Source organism: Ambystoma mexicanum, chromosome 3p (genome assembly GCF_040938575.1).
Source record: "Ambystoma mexicanum isolate Mex_15411 chromosome 3p, UKY_AmexF1_1, whole genome shotgun sequence".
Classification (NCBI taxonomy): domain Eukaryota; kingdom Metazoa; phylum Chordata; class Amphibia; order Caudata; family Ambystomatidae; genus Ambystoma; species Ambystoma mexicanum.
In genome coordinates, this window is record NC_090925.1 from 417,670,799 (window position 1) to 417,696,811 (window position 26,013).

The following is a 26,013-nucleotide window of genomic DNA, read 5'->3' on the forward strand; positions in this document are numbered from 1 at the left end:
AGACTTTACACATTGTACAGGTCAGGTTGCAGCACAGCGAGAGAAAATCCCCTGTACTGACCGCTGTCACTTGGGAAAGTTTCTCTTATGGCACGAACGGCACAGGCGGGTATTACTCTTCGAACGCGGTGTCCAAGCCTCCCATGAAGCCACCATGTAAAGGAACGATAGGCCACCAGCCTGTACCACCTGTGAAAAGGAATGAAACAAACTGTTTTTAAATGACCAAGATAAGTTTAATAAACGTTTGTTGTCAATGACAATTCTTGTAACTAATGGCATTCTGCTCGGACAAATGCTATCTAGACACTGCACACTATTGAGCGACTTTCATGCGTTACAATGATATGTATATGTAATTTTGGATATAGTAGAAGACCATGAAATAGGAGTGGCATGACAAGCAGAGTATACTTACTTGTTACTCGGATTACGAGGACGAACAGTTGCGCGAAGTTCGTGCATAAGAACCATCATTATCCTCAACACGGACCGTGTGAGGCAGGCTGCCCTGAAGTCTGGCAGCTCGGTGATGCATTGAGGTCGTGGCTCGCCTTCCGAAATGTAGGCCACGCATCCCGAGTTTTCACAGCAGCAGCAGTTCTCGTCCTCGGTTGGCATTAGCTCGCACCGACTGCATGTGCACCAGGTGGAAACACTGTCCATGCGACTAGGTCCAGGCTCTTCAGCTGTTGAATAGTCCTCCCAACTGCCGTCCGAAGACCCATTGTTTTCGCGTGTTTCCCTTTCCAGTAGTTCCTCCTCGGTTTACTCGGGCTCGTACCTGTAGGGCATTATTGTAGCCAATGTGTGTTAAACAAACTAAAATAATTTATAGCGGTGGTACTGGTATCTGTTCACACGGGATACAAGCAACGAAGGTAGCTGACCAGAGCACAGAAACAAGTCACAGAATACTCAAAGTAACACAGAGAGAGGAATGGAATCGAAAATCTGCTGCTGTGTGTTGTGAAACGGTCTGTTTATACTTATTGAGGAAAGAGGCGTCCTGCCATTTCCATTGCGACACGTCATTAGCTGAAGCGCAGCGAATGTTGACACGAGACGTGCTTTGGCGTTGTGAAATGGGCGGTGCGCGTCTGCTGATGACAGGCTCAGGGGCGGGGGATATGATTTAGTGCCGCAAAAGCAGGTCAGCCAGGGAGATGGGGCAAGTGATAGGATTATCACAAAATGGCAGCGCCCTGATGCCTGTTTTCACGTGCGTTTAATGGACGAAAACCCGGGTAAGGTCCATAGTAAATTTTTCTAAAATCGAGCGATTTAGGCTTAAAAACACATGGCCGACCCGTAGGGACAATAACAAATTTTGACCGAACCATTCCTTTAAGTGACCAGTGCGTGTGTGTGTGTTTTCACCAGCAGTGCCCATGTTAAAGGGACTGAGGTGTCTGGGGTGTTGGTAGCTCACTCTGTTATCTGCATACCGCATTTGCTTTTAAAGGGCCAGTGTTACGTGCTGCATGTGACCGACCCCTGCCCGATGATGGGAATTATGCAAGGGTGACCAGCAGTTCCTTTCCATGCTTTACCTCTCCCAGGATCACCATCCTCTACCTTTGTAAGGCCCCTGTCCTGCTTGGCCACCCGACTAGATATCACTAGAATCAATCATGTTACTTTCCCACAACTTATTCCCAAGAGCATTAAACATGTGCCCTTTTGTGATCAGTGCTATTTTGTTTATCGCTTTACACTGACTCTGCAGGCATACAAACTATCAAACTCCATCAATATCGCTCAGTACGTTTCTTCCCCCTATAAATCTTTAATGAGCATTTAACCTTTCTGCTGCTTTGCCAGTGCTATGCTGCCCTTTTTTCTGTTCTGTCGTGAACCAAGGTTTGCATACCCCTGGTGCGTGGGCAATACGCCACCCTCAGGACAAGCCTCAGCGCTGTAACACCACTACGGTGGTGACTGGTGCAGTATACAAACATTCACCATAAAAAGTGGAAAATATTCTTAACTTACTTTTGCATTGCGCTGTTTCCAACTAGTGAGTTGACTGCACTCTTCAGCATGAAAGTGTACAACAACAAGCGCACAAGTATTCTAAAAATAATTTAACAGTTCATTACTCCTAGGTCTATGTGTACAGCAAACAGCTTGTGTGGCTATTTGAAACATGATTACTCAGGCAGCCGCACAAAATACACTACAAAAATACCTTCCTCAGCTGGTCTCACAGCTCAATCCAATTTGAGTATTTTGTGTGGAACAGAGTGGCAAGTTGGTAACTCATGGTTTGTAAAGAGTTTAAAAAAGGACAGCAGCCTCTGAATGGTGCCTTTGACAAACAGGCACATCTCTGTGGCCATATCGGGCGCATGCAAATATCATTGGAAGGGAATTCCGGAAGGGAGTCTAGGCCGCAAACGCAGCACTGGTGTTTATTATTCCAATCACTGAAAGAAGGAACCAAATGCTGCAATTTCGTGGGTACATTTGTGTCCTCTCTCTCCTCGGCTTTCGGAAACTTTCTGCTGGCAAGCGCAGACGCTGCACATCCATTTAAGCACAGAAAAAAGCCGAGATAGCAGCGAGGCCTTGTATCAGGGGCGGCCAGAACGTTTCCAGGAACTTTCCAGCAGGCCCCGTGAGCCGTGCGGTATGTGCTGCTGAAGCACCGCAGCTATTCATCGGGCATGAAGCGCTCGTGTCACTTGACCTCTTGCTCCTGATATTGTCTTTATCATCGGTGCCCTCTGACTCATTTAGTGGGTTTTTTTTCTCTTCTCCAAAACCCTACGTAGGCAAGACTGAAAGAAGTATGGAGGCTTCCCTGGGGCGACCAACTTTCCATTCAATGACAGCTAGTGAGCATGTGCAGTGGACGAAGTTTATGACAGGAAGTAGTGGAGCTATGTTCCCTGCTGACCTGCCCCCACTCCTCAGCGTCACACCCCCTCCCACGCGCAATCCAAACCCCCAAACAAAACACCTGCTCTTTTAGGGAATATTCAGTGCAGGGCACTGAAGAGCACCTTTCAACTTCTTCCTACACTTTTATTTTAAAACGAAACCATTGAGGAATGGTTTAAAAAATAATAAAAGTGTAGGAACAGTAAAGCTCTTTTTTTAAAGTAGAGGAGCACGTCCCCCACCCACTGCGACCACTGAGTAGGTGAGAGAAAGGTTTTTAGTGATTGCATCGAATGCCAAAGCATCGAATGCCAAAGCATCTAAAAAAAAAGCAACGGAAAAAAGCATTGTTTCCCCCCAACCCCTGTTTTTTTACCCCTTAAAACTCATTATAATTAAAATAAAACCTTTACCTTTGAAAAAAATGCATTCAATGCTTTTTTTTCCGATGCATTTTGTCAATGCTTTTGGCATTCAATGCTTTGTATTCGATGCAATGACTGGATACCGAGAGAAAAGCATGCCAAAGTTTAGAAGTAAAAAGAAAAATCAATGGGCTACATTCACATCACTACCTCTCGCAGCTCTAGATATTGCCTTCACAATAAACCTAGCCTTACATTACAAAAATGTTCCTTCATGCTGACTAATAATTAATCGCAATTAAAAAAACATACCACAAACATTATCCCTTCCCCTCATCCCAACTGTTTTTCCACACTCAAATGTTGCGCCTACTGTCTAATCCTAACTTTCCTTTCTCCACACCACCCAAACCTTTTCTTTCCTTTCTGCAGGTGAAGGTCTGGCAACACCCTGGTGGGGTCACAATATGCCACCTCTAGGACAAGGGTAGCTGCCTCAACACCACTGCGTTGGTGACAGGTGCAGTATCAATGCTGGATAACATAATACAACTTCTCCAACAACATTTTGTTAATTATCGCGTTTTTACACATGACTGCTATGTCCTGTCTTCCCTGTCGGTGTGTAGGTGAATAAAACCCAGGGTGCCTGGCTGCTGCATGGTCACTTCTAATGTGTCCTGCAAGTTCTGTCCTGAGTGTTCCACGTGTTTCAGTTAGGGAGATTCTGCTGACTTCCCCCAGGGTGTGGCTGCCTGTTTTTTTTGTCCTCCTTAAACCTACCTCTGCCTGATTACCTGTGTGATCCTGGTTTCCTCAATAAAAGACATTAACCATACAACCTGCCTTTTGTCATCCATGAACATTCAGGACTTCTCAATATCACACTGGCGACGAGGATGGGATACGGACCTACAGGATTTTACTCACATAGCGCCACGAGTTGGTGCTATATTATTTGTTAAATGTCGTTAAATACCTTTGCGAGGCTGCTCCTGCCAGTAGATAATATTGTGCACCTGATCATGGCTCCATAAATGCTGAGTATACCTCGCATAATTATAAGAACTGGATGGAGCCTTCCCCAGGAGCAAGCTTGGTTGCATTAATGTCACTCAATTTAATGGCACACAATGTATCTAAAGCAGAAGAGTGAAGGGCAGAGATGGGCAGTATTCAAATCTGACACTGTGATGAATTGACTTCTGTCCTGCAGGAGTGCAAGGATGAGTAGAGGCTAAGATACCCACTCAGCCCTCACACTTCTACAAACCAAGAGTCAACACAATCATAAAGGTAAAACAGGCATAGTCAAGAAATATAGCTCCTTTGTCTTTTGTGGTAACGTTGGCAGAGGGAAGGCTATAGAAGGGTGTGAATGTGGTTCAGTAGCAATTCAAACAGCAAAGCATAACAGTCCAAAATAAAGGAATATCCAATCAAGGTTCTATAATATGTATGTTGTATCTTGTGTGTGATAAATGGAAGGGAGTGCACGTGCGTCCTTCATGTTGGAAGGTGTTCGCGTGGTATTGGGTGACGTGCATGTGTTCGGAGCTTGACAGTGAGTGAATGCCTGCAGGGTGGGAGAAGCCGGTGTTTTTCTCTGATTTTACTAGCTCCTACTTGAAGACAATAAAGACCCGTAATAATACTTATCAGAGTGTGAACCCTCTTTATTACACTGGCGACGAGGATTTGAGCTGCTGCGGAGGGGGCAGCAGAGTGGGAGAAGACACTGCCCTCCAATTCGAATATCCCACCCGGTGGGGCGCTGGGCCCTGTCTGTTGTCTGTTGGAGTATCGTATGCCGGCTGCCTGCAGCGGGGGCCACCGAGGGTGCAGAGGCCCTGGGTCCAGAGCCGGGAGTCCAGTGCCGATGAACTGATTTGGGCCGGAGGGTGTCCTGTGGCTGTAGCAGGGGCCACCTAGGTACGTGGTTCCCGGGTCCAGACCTGCATCTGTAGCGGGAGCCACCGGTGCAACGTGGTTCCTGGGTCCAGTGCTGAGAGTCCGGCACTTATGAGTGCAGCAGGGGCCATCGGTTTGACAGAACCCAGAGTTCAAGTTGAGTGTCCGGTGGGTGAAACTGTAGTGGGGGCCCATCAGTCCATCAGTATGCGGTGCCCCGGGTCCAGTAGTTGAAGCTTACCCTTTGTGACAGTGCCAGACTTAATTTATTTGGAGGAGTGCTGTTTGGCGTAGCAGCACTGATAGATTCCCTGTGTCGGCTCCAGTAGTGCATCCTTGCCCGGCAGCCCGGTACGTCAGAAAAAAAAAAGGAACATTTCCAAACTGTTGCTGAGTGGCACGCTTTCGCACAGACTTCGGCGTTGGGCAATGGCTGCAGCTTTTCCAGGGGAGCTCAAACGATGTTGTGCTGGGGCCCGTTCACCAAGAATTGTGCCTGGCAATTGCGGGGAGAAGAGCAAATCGAAGATCTGTGAAAGCGCATGCATTCAAGTGGAACGCAACGCATACCCTTTGTTGGAACGCAGGTTTGGTGCGTACCTAATGTGCTGGAATGTGACTGGCGAGCCTGGGTGTCAGCTGCACATGCAGGGGTGTTGCTAGGTCTGGAAAAGACCCGGGGCTAAGCTAATGTCGGAACTGTTGGGACTGGGGGCTAGCTGGGCTTTTGGCTGTAGCTCCTGGGATTATATCCGGGGCTACAACCAAAAGATCAGGGGCTATAGCCCCCTTAGCCCCCCCTAGCAACGCCCCTGTGCACATGGACAATAAAGTCGAGGAGGAGGTGCCGGATGGTATTTGCAGTATGGAGGAACAAGATTGTCAAAGTGGGTATTCTGGCGAGCGACATAGTAACGTTGTTGCACCAGTCCATGCTGCGAGGAAAAGGAGTTTTGAGCAGGTCAGCGACGGCAAGTACTGTTGTCATGCAAAAAGGAAATGCGATCACAACTGTACGTCGTGTGGGACGGAAAGTTGCCACGAGGGTGTTTATTGTGTCAGATGTGTCTCCTTCTTTTCCATCCTTAAGGAATTGGATCCGGATTTGCATGATTTTTACGTGGGGATCAATGATCTAACGTTAGGTGACGGTTAACGCTATTCTATGCCGTATCGTTGTGTGAGGCTGGTATGAATGCTTGAAAGTGTATTTGTGGCCTCTGGTGTACTTGTTTTCGTATGGGCCTGTATGAATGTGAATTGTTTATGTGTTTGTGGCCCTGTCATGTTAGGTGTAAAAAAAAAAAAGAAAATAAAAAAGAAAATGTGATATTATTATCTTGCATTGTACTTGTCTTGCAGGGGAGGGATGGGGCGGATTCTTCGTAGAAAGGAGGAAAAAAGTTGGGATTTCCTTCAACGTTGGATTGTGCTCTAATGGAGGAAGTTATGTTGTACATGTATTTTATGTTTTTACAGAAGCGGTGGAGATCCAATTTTCTTAAGGTTTTTGGGGAAGGGTCGGACTCGAGGGTAACAAAGATTTTTTTTTTTTTTTAGGATTGTTTCTTAATGTTTAAGAGCGTTACTGTTTTTGATTAACCAATGGTTCTGTCATGCCGTGGACTTTGGGCTGGACTGTTAGGAGGGAACAATGGGGTCATGGAAGGTTGCCAATAGTTTTCAGGTGTTTTTATCCTCCATGAAATTGTTCATTTGTCATGCGAACATTTTCAGTGTGGTATGCTGAGTGTTGCGTGTGTTTCTAAGTCTATGGATATATGTTTTTTTTGGGACGTGTGCGGTTTATGAGTTTTTCTGAGCCGGGTACTCATTTAGGTTTTGAGCGCCGGGTGGGTTCATAATTCATGGGTACAGTTTTTACTGAGGCTGGTTCTATTGGCTACTGTTGTAGTTCTTAGCACGCCGGAATTTGAGTTAATGCAGTGTGCGGTATTATAGTTTTCGTCCGCATTGTAGAGTTTTAGTCCAGCTGTATTCTGCATTTTGTGTTCGTTCAGGGTGAGGGAGCATTTTTGTGTTATGCTAGTTTACTCACAACAGATGGCCGGGTGGATCTTTTCGGTGCGAGTATTAAAAGTTTTCTCCTGGGCGTGTAGGGTGCTGGCCGGGCCTTGCATGTTTCTGATGGAGTGCTGTGTTCTGCATATATGTATATTGTGCAGGTGTTGTGGTGCGATAGTAGTGGAGGTGCTTTATGGCTACTTAAGGGTAAAGTTGTGGTGATAAGGTTCACAGATCAATTGGTCTGTAAACGAAGAGGTTGTTTTGTGTTTGATATTTGATTCTTGGAGGTTGACAGGATCTGTTGTTTTTGTGCTTTTTGTGGGCTTTGGCTGGCCGGGAGGGTCCATTGCCGGTGGCTCTGTTCTCCAGCGTGGCAGGTTGGAGGCCCCGGGGGGCAGACTGGGGCGAGAGGTGAATAGTGCACGTTTGGTTTTGAATGTTAGTTCTGCTTTTAGGGTGTCAGGTGTGGCAGGCCTGTGCTCCGGGGGGCAGCTCGGGGTTGGAGATAGTGTTTGTGTTAGTGTCCTCATGGGTTTTGGTCCTTTTGGGTTTGAGTAGCAGGAACAGGGTGTTGGGAGTTCTTGGTGTTCCTATGTTAGGTTGTTTGTTGTTTGTTTAGGTGGGCGTTGGTATGGTGGATGTGAATGTTATGGGTTGAAATATTATTTGCTGTTTGGTCGCTTTAGGCGGACGTAGGGTATGGTGATGGTTGAAAGTGTACCATCTGGTAAGTTGATAGTGGGGCATAATATCTTCTGTCTCATCTATGGTAGGTCTTTTGCAGCATTCTGTTTGCGGGGGGTATAGAGTTTTTAGTGAATCCTTAGATGGAGTGCATAGCGTGGTGGCCACATGTTGTGCATTTTTAGTTGGTTTGGTTTTGTCCTCTTTAGATATTTGATTAATCTGCGGAGGGAGGTGTGTTGTATCTTGTGTGTGATAAATGGAAGGGAGCGCACATGCGCCTTTCATGTTGGAAGGTGTTCGCGTGGTATTCGGTGACGTGCGTGTGTTCAGAGCTTGACAGTTAGTGAATGCCTGCCGGGTGGGAGAAGCCGGTGTTTTTCTCCGATGTTACTAGCACCTACTTGAAGATGATAAAGATCCGTAATAATACTTACCAGAGTGTGAACCCTCTTTATTACAATGTACTTTAATTAGAGACTCCATGTACAATACTAACTAACTAGAAAACTCTGTAAAAACTCACCCCTGTAGAAGAAACACAGAACTTGCACAGATAGAATAGATGCAGCACAATGGGTGATGAGACAAGGGGAGAAAGGCGTTCAAAAGACCACGATGTACAAAAGTATATTTCTTCAAGTTTCAAGAAGAGATACAAATGACCTAGCCAGCCTCTAGGGCCCAAAGATGGAGCAGGGGGACACATATCAGTCCAATACCTTCTACAAATGTTTTGGGGGTTTGACAGCATCGAGCCAGGTTTCTCGATGTTGACTGTGATGTCGGCTCGGGTTGCAGGTGCGGCAGTCGCAACATCCAGCAGCAAATTGGTGTTGAGGTGGGGTCGACCGTAAGGGGAGCCACAGTCTTGAAGCGTCTACTCGAGTTGTGCAAATCAGGTAGCAGTTCTAGTTCAGCAGTGAATGATCGACTGTGGTTGGGCCGGTACTATGATGCGCATGCAAGTCGATTCGATGTGAAAGCTCAGAGGTTGTGGTTCAGGGAACACCAGCGTCGATTTGGTCATCTCACAGGAGCACCAATGAAGAAGCAGCATTTTCTACAGCGACTTTGGCAAGGCAAGGCAAAGGCACTTTGTAGTTTGAGCCGAAGCAATGACACACTTTTTCTGGCACGGTTCGGTGGCAAACAAGGTTGAACAGTGAATGGCAGTTTGAAGAACAGTGGACGCCAAAGGGCAGCATCAACGGGTCCTGCTGGATCGTTCAGCAAGAAAGAGCACTCGAATCATAGTTCGGAACGGGTCATCGACAAAAGGGATCTCAGCTGTTCTAGCTTCCAGGTGCTCTGGGTCCCATTCCAGGGTCTCTAAGGGGCCAGGACAATCCGTTCCCGGGCTCCCAAACATGGGGGAGGGTGACACACACCTTCAGTGGACCTGAAGCATGGTAAGCTCCTAGGCATATGGTGGCGGGCAGAGAGGCAGAATTCAGGTCTAGCAGCAGTGTTTCCCCCCAACCCCCCATAAAGTGGTCCCTGGGGGTGGTTAGGGAGCAGATCTTGCTTCTGCCTTTGGAGCTTCTGCCTTCATGCCTTCAACCCACAACTGGAGGACCTAAGAAATGACTGCTGTCTCAGCAGGGTCCAACAAAATGTTCAGGATAGTTCAAGATGAGTCCAGACGATTCCCAAATGTGGTGGGAAACCCCTTCTTTTATAGGCAATGTGATTAGACTAAAACTAGCCTGCTTTAGGGGTTTGTTATGTCATACATAGTTATGTTTGTTTCAAAGCATGCTTATGATGCAGTATGATTCTGGAATCCATGGATTCCAGAATCATACGGTGATGAGAAAACACGGAGTGAGGCTGCAACCATCCGGAGACCTCATACTTGTATCAATCAAATAAATATACAAGTGGATATATATAATTGTACCACTTTCAAGCATCCAGTAACAAGTTCAACTGAACATATTAATGAAAAAATTACCTGTGACACTGAATATGTAGTTTACGTTTTAATGTGCAAATGTAAAAAGTGGTATGTTGGAAGTACTAAATGTAAACTGAAAATAAGGGTCCAACAACATGTTAGAGCCATACAAAACAAAGATGCGAACTATCCTATGGCAAAACATTTTACTGAATGCCACGAAAGCAATATGAATAGTTTTGCTTTCTTTGGTATTTGTGCAATTGAGAATGACCCTAGAGGGGGGGATCGTGAAAGAAGGCTCAGACAACAAGAAACCCGCTGTATTTTAGACTTCGAAACCAAACAGCCAAAAGGGCACAACATAGATGAAGAACTGTACACTTTTTTAGGGCACTAATCTAAACATCGTTAAGAAAACTTGGCACCTCTTACCTGTAAGGATTGACTTATGCAAATTAGTGATTTCATAAATTGGGTTTAAATAAGTGCTAACAATTGGATTGTTGCTTATTTTAAATTGCACTTTTATTGTATGCTGTTATTGGGTTTATAGGCACTTTTCTATTTTTAAATTTCACCACGCAGGTGTAGTTTTATCTATTAAGTTTTGTATTTTTAAAATAAACATAGCCACAGACTATTGATAATGATGAAATAAATTAGAGTTGCAACTTAGTCCATACAATTGAAATAGATCTTCACACTGAATACAATACAAGTCTTAGCACTAAGCACTTTATAAAAAATTAGAGGCTGAAAAACACTAAAGCACTAGGCACTTTAGTGAGCTGCTAGCACTAGTCACTTTATTATGCATTATGCACTTTAAGTGTGAAGAAAAGGCACTTTCTCATTTCAAAGAATGGCAAAGGTTGTCGTCAGATTTATGGTAACTCTGTTAAGCGTAGTATTTTTAAAGAAGGACCTTGGTTAAAATCAATGCAATGCTCAAATTATGAGGACAATTCGTTTGGAGGTTAGCATTTGTGTCGATATGGTCACTTGATCACGATGTATGCAACTCAAAAGGACAGGGACTTAAAACCCTTTAAAGATGTCCGACAGCATTGTTAACAACATTAAGTCCCTTCTTCTATGTTTACTGTAGTAGAACTCTCTTGTCCCATTTCTATGTCTGTAGGCACATGTTTGTATTTAAACAATATGGTGGTGGTAAAACGGTGTTGTGAACAAGCGGCAAGTAATGCTGCGAAACGCGTCGATTTTCTTGGGAAGCATGGAAGATGTATTTTAAACGAATAAAGAAGCCATTAATGACACGAAGATAACCGCCTATTTTTTGAAGCCTGGTATGAAGGAGAAGGAGAGTGCTCCTTAAATGACTGACGCTAAGTCGGTTCTTTTGAAAAAATATATATATATATATATATATATATATATATATATATATATATATATATATATATGCGTCAGCGATATTCATTATTCAACAATTGCCGACGAGGAACGTCCTTGTTGAATTGAGGTCTCAGGCAAAGTAAAAGTAAATTCGGACATACAGACCTACAACTGCCCAGTGATGCGACGAAACTGCACGACGAGCAGAGCGCGAGCAAGGTTGCAGCTAGTTGAAGCGCAGGCGAATCCAGATGGATAAGGGCACAGTGTGTTACACATTTATAAGGAGATATCAAGTAAAGGAAATGCTCACAAGTAACAGCAAACACGGATGCATCATTTAAGTTGAAGCGCAAGCGTGTGGATGCCAGCAAGTTAGAAAAAAGGACCTTAAAAACATAAAAACCATGAGGTGGCCATTTTGTTACCGAGGGGTTACTATGGAAATGTAAATAATATGTGTTTTCAACGTTGCATGAATGTAATGGCACAGAAACGGAGAGACTAACTAATTACAGTGAACGGAAAACAATATAAAACGATTATTAAATCAATGTTATGTGCAAACCAGATAAGGAAATTAATAATCTGATGCTGAAACATAAGGCAATAATTAAAGGAATAGGGCGGACATAACAAACATAAGAAAAACATCTTTACAAATAAGAGCAATACCAAATCAACAAAAAAAAAAACAAATCAAGATGCAAAACATTGCTGCACCAATACAATTCCTTGCACATCCAGGGAATCTAGTATGCAGTTGGGAACAGTGGCTAGAAAGTTTCCAAGTGTATCTGAGAGCAATAGGAGGGGCCAAATTCAATGATGATCTCAAGGAAGCCACATTATTAAATTGCATGGGTGCTGAAGCTTTAAGAATATTCAGAACTTTGGGGGCGTGGCCAGCAGCCGAGCGATGAGGACGTGAGCTTGCATCGCTCCGGGGCCGCCAGCCAGATCCTGAAACAATCCTGTTTTTCCTGCATGACTAAAAGTACCCAAAGTGCCTACTCGATGTGGGAACTTCTGCTGCACATCCCTACCTGCTCACGGTGAAAATCGGTGTCGGGAGACCCACTTAGCGAGGTTTTCAAGAAAGTAAGCTTGCGCGCCACAGAGCACACAAAATGGCCGCTGCAGACCGTGGATGAACGGAGGACGCCGTGCGCCACCACCAAACCCTGCCCGAGTGCCGGCGGCTGTCGAGTGGAGTGTGAGGTACTGTGTTGAGCTATACGGCGGGCAAAGGACACCAAAATAGAACCGAACCACCCCCAGCGCCGCTCTCGGACTGCGGGGAGCGGGACCCTGCTGTGTGCCTCCCCGCATCCCGCCGGTGAAACCCTCGGAGCCGTGAAAGTTCCCTCCAACGGCAGATCGAAGGGCGGAAGGGAAACACCCTTGGAAGCGGCACCGGCGGCTGTCGTTCACAGGCAGTTAGATCCGCACTAACGCAACAATGTACGCGCCCGTACACTACTTCTGCTTGCTGGTGCCGTCGGGACGCCCGGAGCCGCCGGGGCACCTCGGGCGCTTCGCTTAGCGTTGAGCGCCTACCAGACTCCTGAGGCGGCCCCCGCTCGCTGTCGGACAGCTACTACCTCAATCTTGCGCTAAGGAGAAGGGGGGGGCAGGAGAGCAGGCAACACACTTACGTGCTCCCCCCTCGCCGCCGGTGGGCCCACTACAGGGACTCTTCCAGTTGCCCCATCATAGTGAAACGGATATGTCATATTGAGGCGCACAGATATCTTTCATCCTCAACGAGGGCGAGCGCGGGCTGACTTCAACGGACCCCGAGTAACCTGCATCTTCATCCCCCCCCACTGCCCAAGAGAAATCGTTGTTGTGGCCCCAATAGAAGCACACTTGCTGGATTTACCACCACCTTCCCACCGAGCATAACGGAAGCGACCAAATTTCAACGAAACAAGGAACACTGGGAAAGGCGATCAGAACATAGTAGTGCACGGTGACACTGTCTTACGACGCACCTGCCGCAAATCCTAGCTGTGTGGGAACGCCGATACAGTTACCCCAAAGACGTGCTGGAGGGTGCGTTGTGGAACGTTGTGTAGTCCCAAGGTGTCATCAAACCCGGCTTCTGGCACGTTGCTACAGTGCACAGAGACGCTACGGTGCACCTGCCTTCACGCAGGAAAGCAAAGAGGACCAGGAAACAAAACACTACCCATATTGTGCGGGTAAAGATCTGTGAGCACTCCAAAGGACAAGACACAAGCCCCTGAAAGCTAAAACAAGCTACACATCAAACCTAACACAGTATCCGGCAGATTACACCCAGACCACGAAAAAAACCTCTATAGCGGAACAGCCGCTCCCATAACGGTCACGTTCACACTACCCAGGACAGTAGTCGCCCTCGCAACCCACCTCGGATAAACAGGCGGAATCCGCAACAAACTGTCCACCGATTAACATTACAGACCATGCCAACTGCTATGGGGAAGGATAAAACAAGAAAATTGACAAGTCAAAGCAAAATGGACCAATTCACCACGACCACGGCGAGCACCCAATTGGATCACGAACAATCAGACACCATGTTAGAAACAGAGCATAACATATCCCTGAAGGATATCATGGCTGCAATAACAATCTCCAGAACCTCCATGGAACAAAAGATGGATAGCATCAGCACAGACGTTTCGCTCCTCCGCCATGATCTTCAGAAACTGTCCTCCCGCACAGGGGAAGCGGAACAGCGGATCTCTGGGACTGAGGATGGGCTGCGCACTATGGAACAAAGGATGGCTGGGGTAGTGGCACGTCTGAAAACACTGGAAGAGAAAGCAGTGGACAGTGAAGGTAGATCAAGACGAAATAATGTTCGCATCCTGGGTGTACCGGAAAAAACAGAAGGCCCTTCCATGGAACTGTTCCTTGAACAATGGATAACCGATATGTTTGAGCCCCAGACATTCTCGAAATTCTTTTCAATTGAACGCGCGCACCGTGTGCCCACTGGAAGACCGATACCTGGAGAACCTCCACGCACCATAGTTGCAAAACTGTTGAATTATAAAGATAGAGATGCGTTACTCCAGACGGCACGGGCCAAAGGCACACTGACCTTCAATGGGTCCAGAGTGACATTCTTCCCTGACCACACAAGGGAGGTTCAGAGAGCCAGGCAGTCTTTCGATCAGCTCAAAAGACAACTCCAGACCCTACACGTGAAATATGGCTTGCTATTTCCGGCCCAGCTCAAGATCTATCACGGTGGGACAACGGTACACTTCACTGACCCAAAAGAAGCGTGGAACTGGGCCGAGAAACACATTGAAGGCGACTGGAGACTTGCAAGCAACAGAAGCAGAAACAGGAACCGGCATGAGCCACTAGACAGAAGGCGCCCAGCTCCTCAACCTCCGATGCAGGAACCACCACAACAAGAGGAAATGGGCTGAAACGGTGACACTAACAAGAAAAACTACTCCGTCGCGGCCCATTTAATGGGCTATCATGCCACACCGACATAAGTACGGCATGCGGCCCGCGAAGCACAGGAGTACTCATTGTATCGGCCAAAGCCACGCCCTCAACTTGAGACTCGAGACACTAGTCTTGCTAAAGAACAGTAAGTCGAGAGGAAGGTGTAAACAGTTCACACTAAGTTAATCTGGCAATATAGTTGTTTGCCGCCAGTAGAGTTAGGGCGACAGATACTTCATGTTGGGGAGGAGTATGGGGAGGGGAGGTGGGAATTTGTTTTATGTTAGTTATTTTTCAGGAAACCACACCATCTATAATGTTAAGAAGCACACCATCCCTAGCACACTAATTGTCACTCCACTCTTGCCAGCAGTCCACACGACACAAATGGAAACACATGACCTGACAGGAAACCAGCCTGCCCTTAGCCATGGCAGATATTATTATAGTATGAAACCCCACAATACTATCAAGGGCCCGACGCACACAGTTGTCATCCATACACGTGTCAAATGGCGGGAGTCACTAACGTGAACAAAAACAGAACAATCCGAGTGATGACATGGAATGTAAATGGGCTCGGCAATTGTATTAAAAGACGTCTAGTACTGCAAACACTGAATAGACACTCCCCGGATGTGGCATTCCTGACGGAGACACATCTAGCCGGTACCAATTGCTCATTCTTTAGACGCACCAACTACAGACTAACATTCCACGCCGGTTTTACCATGGGGTCACGAGGGGTACTGATCCTAGTACACAAAAGACTCCCCTTTGTGCCCGCATCCATTACGCAAGACACGGGAGGGAGGTTTGTGCTCACGACAGGTACAATTGGGGAACGTTCTGTGACTATCCTGGCGGTGTATGCACCTCCTAACCTACTAACCCCCCTGACCAATGACATTACGCCTCTAATTATGAATAATCTTGCAGACCTTACGTTGATTAGGGGAGACTTTAATGAGGTAATGAACGTGGACCTTGATAGAATGCATATAAGATCCAGAAACCCGAACATACGCACAAAACTTGCCACATTCATTAGCGCATTGGGGCTGCAAGACGTATGGAGAATGCTGCACCCTGTCACAAGGGAATACTCTAACCATTCTGGTGCACACGCCTCACTGTCTAGGCTGGACTATTTTCTGTTGCCACTAAATAACATGCACGAAGCACGTGAGGCACAATTTCTCCCCAGAGGTATATCGGATCATTCCCCACTTATAATAACACTTAACACCAGCAGGTCGATCCCCCCACCCAGCTGGCGATTGAACAGCTACTACCTAGGCTTCCCAGAGCTAGTTGAACACGTCCAAAAGACCACTGAAGAATATTTTGAGATGAATACTGACTCAGTGGATAACCCGGTAACGCTATGGGAGGCATTCAAGACGGTGCTCAGAGGGGAATAATAGCCTGGACCACAGCCCATAAGAAAAAACAATTAGAAGCAATACGCGATGCCGAAGCGAAAGTGCAAAAAGCAGAGGCTGATCACCTAACCCATGACAATTCGGAAACGGATCTCGCACTACAACTAGCGCAGACACAACTTCAACACATAGCCCTAGACAATGCAAAGCAGGCACATACTACGATGCGCGCAAAGATATACAAAACAGGGGACAAAGCCGGGAAGATGCTGGCATGGCTGGAACGTAGAGACCTGGGTTTCAGCCAGGTCAGGCAACTGACAACAGAAGAATCAGAACTATTAGTGACAGATGTAGACATAGCGGAGGGTTTTGCAAAATACTACGCTGAGTTATACAAAGCACCAACCTCACCACCCGTAATGGACATCCTGGAGGAGATCACTCTACCCACCCTAAACACAGAGCAGTCTACTCTACTAGAACAGGTAATCACCAAGGAAGAGCTAACCCAAGCCATGTCAGAACTCCAGACCCCAGGTCCGAACGGCTTCCCCATTGAAACATGGAAAAAAATAGGCGCAAATGTAATCTCCCCACACTTACTTCGTTTACTACAACACTCACACTCACAGGGCTGTCTCCCTCCTGACTTAAGGAAAGCCACAATTATAGTCCTACCCAAAGCAGATAAGCCACCCGATAAATGTAGCTCCTACAGGCCCATCTCTCTCATAAACTGCGAGGTCAAAATATTGGCAAAGGCACTAGCCAACCGCCTGCAACAAGTCATACACACACTAATACATCCAGACCAGTGTGGATTCATGCCACAGAGATCCACTAGACAAAACATATATAGGCTACACACAGCACTGGAGAAGCTACCTGAGATACAGGACCCCCTGGCTTTACTTGCCATAGACTTCGAGAAGGCCTTCGACTCTATCTACTGGGAGGCAATATGGGCTATTATGCAATGCATGGGCATAGGACCGTACTTTATGAGTTGGGTCAAACTGCTATACAACCGCCCCGAAGCAGTCACAAAGGTAAACGGGCACGTCTCCAATCCTTTTCAACTAGGCAAGGGCACGAGATAGGGTTGCCCTCTGTCCTCCCTAATCTTTAAAATAGCAATTGAGCCATTAGTAATTTTATTAAGATCTACACAAACATGGAGCAGCTTCAGATGGTCAGACGACTGGGAGGATAGGGTATCCCTATATGCAGACGACTTGTTAGTATATCTGAAAGACCCACGCGAATCCTGCCCCATAGTGACGCGATTACTTATAAAATACGGTGCGTTTAGCGGCCTTCGCGTCAACTGGACTAAATCCATACTATTCCCACTGAAGCAAATAGATAGCGCGGTGCCAGACGAGTGTCCATACTGTGTGGAAAAGGAGCAATTCAGATACCTAGGCATACAAATTACGAATAACCTAACAGACTATGTGCCCAAAAACCTGTACCCAATAATGACGAGATTCAAGGAAGACGTCCGTCACTGGATGTCCCTACCACTAACACTACTAGGCAGAGCCGCACTCTTTAAGATGATGGCACTCCCCGGTTTCCTCTACATACTTCAAAACGCGCCACTACCTATAGCGCCCAGCAAATTCCATAAAATAGATCAGACGCTCAGAAAACTGCTATGGATTGGAGGTCACCCTCGCTTAGCATTAACCACACTACAAAGATCTGTATGGGAAGGCGGAATTGGACTGCCCCGATTGCAAACCTACTACTGGGCTAGTCAGATGGCAATAGTGAACGACAGACTCCATGCGGACACAACATTAGCGCACAACAGAGAACAAGATCCCAACCGATATGAAAGATCCGTATTAAGATACCTCTACCGGAAAAAAGACCGATCTGCTGCCCCTTCCATGCTGTCACACATATCCCTAACATGGACAGACACCCACAAATACTTAGGCTGGGACAAAAAGTTGACCCCAGCTCAACCGTTGTGGAATAACAAACTACTCCCGGAAGTGAATAAACTTCCAAAATGGCACTCTTGGACCCAATTGGGCATCACTAAAATTGGCAATGTAGTGAAAGGGAACGAAATAATACCATTTGCAGACCTAATCACTATCTTCGCTCTGCCGATAAATGAGCAGTATCACTACACACAACTCAAGCATGCACTACAGGCCCATCTCACTGAGATGATTGACATGCCTGATTATACCCCTTTAGAACGTAACCTATTTCCGGATATGATTAAAAACAAAGTCACATCCATCATGTACAGTGCCATAACATCCTTTGCCACCGGGGAGCTATCGAGCCTGAAAGCCAAGTGGGAGGGGGACGTGGGTGACATACTCCCAGAGGAATGGGTAACTGCCCTGATGTTCCCCAGAGAAACGGCGATCTCCTCCAGGCAAAGATTAATCCAACTTAAAATACTGCATAGAATATATTACCCGAGGGCAGCACTATTCAAATGGGGTAAGATCACCTCTTCAGCCTGTCTGAGATGCAAACGAGAAGAGGGCTCATATTATCACATACTATGGGACTGTACCATAATCCAACAATACTGGCAGCAGTGCTGCGATGATCTCTCAAGGGTATTGGGTAGAACGATCCATAGAAATGCAAAACTGTTACTGCTGGGGATAGAAGATGAGGTCGAACTGTCACACTACGAAAAACTGCTCTTATTCACAACCACTGCGTTAATCAAGAGAAATATAGCGCAACTCTGGGGCTCTGAAACGGCACCAAGCTATAAGCAATGGACCACGGATGTGGACATTTGTATTGCAATGGAGAAGAGAGTCTACACAGCCAGGGGCTGTCCTCAGAAAGGCCCAAAAATTTGGCAAAAGTGGGAGGACGCACACTGAGAGGTAGCCCCCGTCAGGAATTGGGCTAACATCCAAGGACATGCACAGAGATCGAAAATCATATACTACTGGCATAACAAATGTAATTAGTAGTGCTAAGAAGCTTCATTGTAATGGGTACGTGGTATGCATTTGTTGGTGGGTGGGAAAGGGACATAACCTTTACCTCGCTGCGCGAGATATATGTTTTCTTTATGTGTAAAAAACAATAAAAAATGTTGTATTATAAAAAAAAAGAATATTCAGAACTTTACCAGATCAATTCAATGCTGAAGAGGGTTTTGAGGAAGTGGCTACTGGCTCTGGAAACAATAGAAAATGTGATCTAGCCATAATTAAATTGCACAAACATTTTGGAAATAAAACCAACATGGAAAGATACCACTTTTTCTCAAGAAGACAAAATAAAGGAGACAATGTTGACACATATATGGCTGCCCTAAGAGGTTTGATATCAACGTGTACATTTACAGGAGTAGCAGATGAGTATTTAAGAGATCAGTTAGTACTACAGGTTGCAGATCCTCGCATACAACAACGCCTATGGCAAGCGAAAGACCCAACACTAGAATAAGCTGTTGAAATATCCAGATCAATGGAATTAGGAGATAAGTGCATGAAGGAAATGCAGAACAAAATACACAGTAGTGAAGTAAGATGTGTCCAGGATATCCATGAACGAATTTCAGATAGAGTAGAAGAACATTTAATTGCAATGATTAGGAAGATGTCAAGAGACAATTATGGCAACAACGTGAAGGGAGAAAGACAATCAACCAACAGAACACAAGGCAAGTGCTACAAATGTGGCAGGTATAGACACAACAATATTGAAAAAGAATGCTGGCATATTCTGCAGAATGTTAGAAATGTGGCTATATAGGCCATTTTGGAAAAGAATGTCGAAACATTAGAGGAAGAGGGGGAGCAGGAACATTTTCCATGAATAGGATGCAAAGAGATAGGAATCAATCTACAAAAAATAGTGTGTCAAACATAAAAGCAATAGAAGGAATTCCAGGGCCAAGCAATTTAAGGTCCATCATCAATGAGATGGAAGAATAAGTACAGGTCCTGACATTGACACCATCTGAAGGAGTTGTAAGGTCATGGGTTTCTATGTTGGTGAATGGTGTGTCTCTGAGAGTAATGGTTAATACTGGTTCACCATACTCCATGGTGGATGTAGAAACGTTTGAGAAGGGACTACAAGGAAGAAAGGAAGATTTAAGAGATACAAGAGTGAGAGCCACTGGGTACGGAAAAACACCCATCAATATAATTGGATATACATGGGTACATTTCAGTTTTAAAGAAAGGAAGACATATTGCAAACTATATGTGGCTGAAAATAGATGCTCAATTGTAGGATGGTGGGAACAAGCTTCTTACGAATTAAAATACATCCAGGAGAAAACATACCAATTTTAGGTATTACAGAAGTGAGTTGTGAAACTAGTGAAAACCTGGCAAAAAGCTTCCCAAAAGTGTTCAATGATACTATTGGTACATTGAAAGGATTTAAACATAGGATTGTGCTAAAAAGGAATGCCAAGCCGGTAGTTCACAGAGTGAGAAACATTCCAATTGGCACAAGGGAAGCTTTACAGAAGGAATTAGTTATGTTATGTGAACGAGATATTATAGCACCAATAGAAAGTTCAGAATGGCTTTCACTAAGTGTCATAGTACGCAAACCAGGTGGATCAATAAGGATGTGTGTAGATCTAAGGGATTTGAATGCAAATATTTGGATGGATAGACATCCATTACCGAATATAGGTGAAATGTTAATAACGATGAGGCCGGCAAAGTTTTTTTACAGCATTAGATTTATCATCAGCCTATCATCGGGTGGTATTAGATGAGGAGTCGAAGAACCTCACATCTTTCATTACCCCATTAGGAGCATTCGGATATAAGAGAATACCTTTCGGCTTGGCATCGGTGGCAGCCGTATTTCAGAGATTAATGCACCAGTTGTTTGATGGCCTCCAAGAAATGTATTATTTTCAGGATGATATACTGATATCAGCAATGACTGAGGAAGATCATAACGCAAAATTGTTAGGAGTTTTACAAGTCATCCAAGAAAGAGGTCTCACACTCAAAATAGAAAAGTGTAAAATAAAGAAAGAAGTAGTAACTTATTTTGGCCACTCCATAAATGCAGAACGAATTAAACCAAAAAAAGTTCTGATTAACACAATTCTAGGTATTCCAGAACCTACAAATAAAGATCAACTTTGCAGTTTTCTAGGATGGACGGAATATTATTCAAAATGTGTGCATCATTTTTCGGATAAATCAAGACACATGAGAAAGAGAGTTGATGGGCAAAGGCATGAAATTCATATGGTCAGAAGAGTGTAAAAAAGAATTTGAACAATTGAACGAATTTATTAGCACAGCTCCAACACTCAAAATGTTCGACTATGGTGCCAAAAGCATTATTTCTGTAGATGCCAGCAGCATAGGGTTAGGTAGTGTCCTTGAACAGATACAAGAGGGCATTGTTGTACCTATCGCTTTTGCCACCAGGATGTTGAGAGGTGCGGAAAAAAATGATTCCACCATTGAGAGAGAAGCATTGGGAGTGAGGTGGCTTTTGGAGCATTTTAATGGTCTGATTTGGGGTGCACCAATTGAATTAAGAACTAATGATAAGCTATTAATTCATGTGTTGAGTTCTAAGAGCACACAACTAACATCACCACGCATCAAGAGGTGGATTTTAGAAATTATGCAATATAATGTTATAGTGAAGTACACGCCAGGAAAATCCAATGTTGTGGCAGATTGCCTTTTGAGGCTACCTTGGGATGGTGATGAAGAGTGCGTACAAAATGATGAACCTTTGAGGGAGCAGCCGGCAGAGTGTGTAATAGCACACATCAATCCACGTTTTTCAAAAGGAGAATGGGCCAAAGCAATAGATGAAGATATTGATCAAAGACATTTGAAAGAAGCTATCAGAAGTGATTGGAGAAATGTTGATCAGAGTATCGAAATGTGGGTCAAGATAAAAGATTAAATCTTTTGTGATGATACATGTATATAGAGAGCAGATCGCATTATTCCACCTATTCCATTGAGAGATAAAATAATGAACATTGCTCATGAAGGACATGTAGGCAGGAGCCTTACAAAAAGGAGAGCAATAGAAGTATATTGGTGGCCTAATATATGGAACCAAATGTAACAACTGATAAAAGAGTGCACAGCATGTGCCATCAGTGATAAAGGAAAGAGAACACAGCCTACACCACTGCAACCTGTTGAAGTTTCCAAAACAATATGGACCAAATTAGCTATTGATATAACAGAACAGGACCTTTTGAAAATTTGGGGACACAGAAAGTATATATTATAGTTTTGATGGATTATACATGAAATGGGTAGAGTGGGGTGTAGTGGAGGAGACTGTTACTGCTGCTAAAGTAGTGACATTTGTAGAAGGAATTTTCAATAAAGAAGGTGATCCTCAAGAAATAATATTAGACAATGGAGCCCAATTTATGTCTTTAGAGGTACAGACATTCATGAGAGAAAGAGCCATTGAACATAGAACAACTGCTTTATATCATCCAATGGCAAATGATCTAGTTGAAAGAATGAATGGATTCATAAAGTGTATAATCCAATTAGCAATCGTCAATAACTTGTCTTGGAAAGAAACTTTAAAGGAGGCACTGAATACTTATAGAGTTACCCCGCACTCATTTACGGAAGAGGAGCCTTTCACGCTAATGCGGGGGAGAACAGTTTGAAATAGATTAAGTCCTGCCTGGCTCATGTTAAAGAAAAGTAAAGAGATTAATATGGAAGACATTATATGAAGAGTGAAGAAGAGACAGACTGAATACAAAAAGTATTATGATGATTATAAACATGTGAAAGAGAGCATTATCAAGGAAGGAGATTGGGTCTGTGTGAAAGAACCAAAGGAAATATTAAAAGGAGAATCCAAATACAGGGTTCACAAAGAGTGGAGAAATGTTCAAACAAGTCTGTGATCCTTGATGATGGTAAGAAGTGGTCTTGGTCTTGAGATTACGTAGTTCTATCGAGAGCAAGAATTCCTTGGGAAGAAGAGCATGTGATGGAAGAATTAAGAGACAATGATGGAAGGAGTTACATGTCATCAAAAAACAGAAGGATTGATTGATCGATTGATTGATTGTTTATTTGTATTGCGCCTATACACAATGTGTTTCAAAGCGCTTCAAGGAGGGAGGGAAACAAGGGAAAATACAATACATTCTTACATGTCCTTGAAGCAAATCAGAATGTGAGAAATAACTATCTTTTCATAACTGATAGTATAAGTGCATGGAACAAATAACGGAGAGTTGAGGGAGGAAAAAAGGAGACAATACAAGCAGTAGCATTACTATGCCTGACGGCAATTGTTGCAGTGCAAAAATGACAAAAGGAGAGGGAGGAAGAGGGGGAGGGGATGGAGTGGGAGGGGAGAGGAACAAACAGGAGAACTATCTTGAGGGTCAATGAACAATCACGGTAGTGCTAGGGGGAGGGGAGGAGAAAACAAGAAGGGGGAGGGGGAAACAGACAGCTCTTTATCAGTAGTCAAGCACAGTGATAAGAGTAAGTGCTTGTAAAGTAGAAGGAAAAAAGAAAAAAAAGGGGAGAAGGGAGGATGGAAGCAGAAAGCAGGCACTACACTTAATATGCCTGACGGCAATTGGGGGTAGTGCCGGAGAATAAACAGAGGGGGGAGGGAGGGGGAGACAAGAGGAGGCAAAGGCAAGGATAAGGGAGCAGGAGGAAGAACGGGGAAGGGGGAGGAAAAGGAAGATGAGCCAGAGGGGGAGTCAGAGGGATACAAGGGGGAACAAAGATGAACATGTGGCAGGGGTGGACAAGCAACAGTGGATGCAGGGGCAAATGGGGGGAACACATAGAGACGCAAGAGGCAGTGGGGGCAAACAAGATGTACAAAAGGGCACAGAGCCATCAAAACAATGAGGGGTGGGCCCGGGGGCACAGACACAAGACTATATTGAATGCAAGTGGGTGGGGGACACATGGGGCATGAGCGGGGGGTGGCGGGAGACAGGAGAGCACACGGGGCATGAGAAGGGGGGTGTCAGAGAAACACACGGGGCATGAGAGGGGGGTGGGGGGAGACAGTAGAAAACACAGGGCATGAGCGGGGTGGGGGGAGACAGTAGAAAACACAGGGCATGAGCGGGAGGTGGGGGGAGTAGGAGAAACACACGGGGCATGAGAGGGGGGTGGGGGGAATGGGAGAAACACACGGGGCATGAGAAGGGGGTGGGGGAATGGGAGAAACAAACGGGGCACGGGCGGGGGGAGTGGAGAAACACACAGGGTTTGAGCAGGGGGCGGGGGAGACAGGAGAGCACACGGGGCATGAGCGGGGGGCGGGGGAAGAGGAGAAACACACGGGGCATGAGCGGGGGTTGGGGGCAGAGGAGAAACACACGGGGCATGAGCGGGGGCGGGGGGAGACAGAAGAGCACACGGGGCAAGAGCAGGGGGCGGGGGAGACAGGAGAAACACACGGGGCATGAGCGGGGGTGGAGGGAGACAGGAGAGCACACGGGGCAAGAGCGGAGGGTGGGGGGAGACAGGAGAAACACACGGGGCATGAGCGGGGGCGGGGGGAAGAGGAGAAACACACAGGGCATGAGCGGGGGGCGGGGGAGACAGGAGAGCACACGGGGCATGAGCAGGGGGCGGGGGAAGACAGGAGAAACACACGGGGCATGAGCGGGGGTGGAGGGAGACAGGAGAGCACACAGGGCAAGAGCGGAGGGTGGGGGGAGACAGGAGAAACACACGGGGCATGAGCGGGGATTCACCGCAGAACCGGCGCAAACAGGAAACAAACAGGAGCCTTAGGAGCGAGCCTTGGATGCGGCTCGGCATTCGCCTGCCGGCTCACCCGATTGGTGCAAATGAGGGACAGCTGCACCAATCATATACAGGCAGGCAGGGCTGCAGGGAGGCACTTGGAGCCACGAGGAAGGGGTCGGCCATGTTGGAGAGGCCTTCGGTAACACAGGGCTCATACAAAACTTTAAAAAGATTTTGTGTATTACTAATTACTAATATGCACATTAATTCTGCATTCCATGTCCATAATGAGATGCAAGAAGCGGACACCAATACATATATCCTTTTCAAAGTGTTATTTTAAATGATTTACATTTTTATTTTTCAGTTTCATTGCTGTTTTAATTATTTGTAATTGTTGAATTGTGGAAGGGGAGATGTTATGTTATACATAGTTATGTGTGTTTCAAAGCATGCTTATGATGCAGTATGATTCTGGAATTCATGGATTCCAGAATCATACTGTGATGAGAAAACACATCCAAAGAGCTTTGCTCCAGAGGAATTGGAAGGGACATGTAAGAGAAAGAGAGGCATAGAGAATCAAGAGGACAGCACCTTCCAATAATTGTACATACCCCTCGCTAGCTATCCTAGCTCTGCTACTTCCCTTTCTCAATGAGATCAAAGGGCCTTTAGAAATGCAGCACACTGGTGTGAGGACTGGCTCTCTCTGAATGGGTGTGCCTCTTGCTTTTCGGCTCCAAAGCCAGCGTCTTGTGGAGTGGCTCTCCTGTGAGAAAGGGTGGTTACCTATCCTCACAAAGGAACAAAGAGAAACATTCCCCCAAAGATAGTCCTGTCAGTGGGCCGGGGTGGGCCTTGTCTGGAAGGAATATACATAATCCTTCCACAGCTGAACTGGGCCGAGGGCTGACGCAAGTGCAAAATCAATTTAATGTGGCTGGGATAACTCTGAAAGATGCTGTCCACAATACCCTAGCCCAGGTATGGCTTATTTTACAGTTGTATGCGCCACCAGGACAACATCTTCAGGTTTATTTCATTTTTGCAACAAGGCAGGGTGCATATTTTAAATGCTGCCCCTGCGCTGCAGAGACGTGGGTGTCAGTGCTGCTGTCAAGAGAGGACCTTTGGCCTCTGAACCTGCTCTATGCTACTGGTAGAGCAGGTGCTGCAGCTCAGGATACTGTTGCAGCCAGGCACAAGTACACACAATGCTTATGGCATGGAGCTTACGTCAGGGGACTCTGATAAGCAGATTTCCCTTTCAGAAATGGAATTAGCTGCATCATTTTATTGTTTAATAAAAA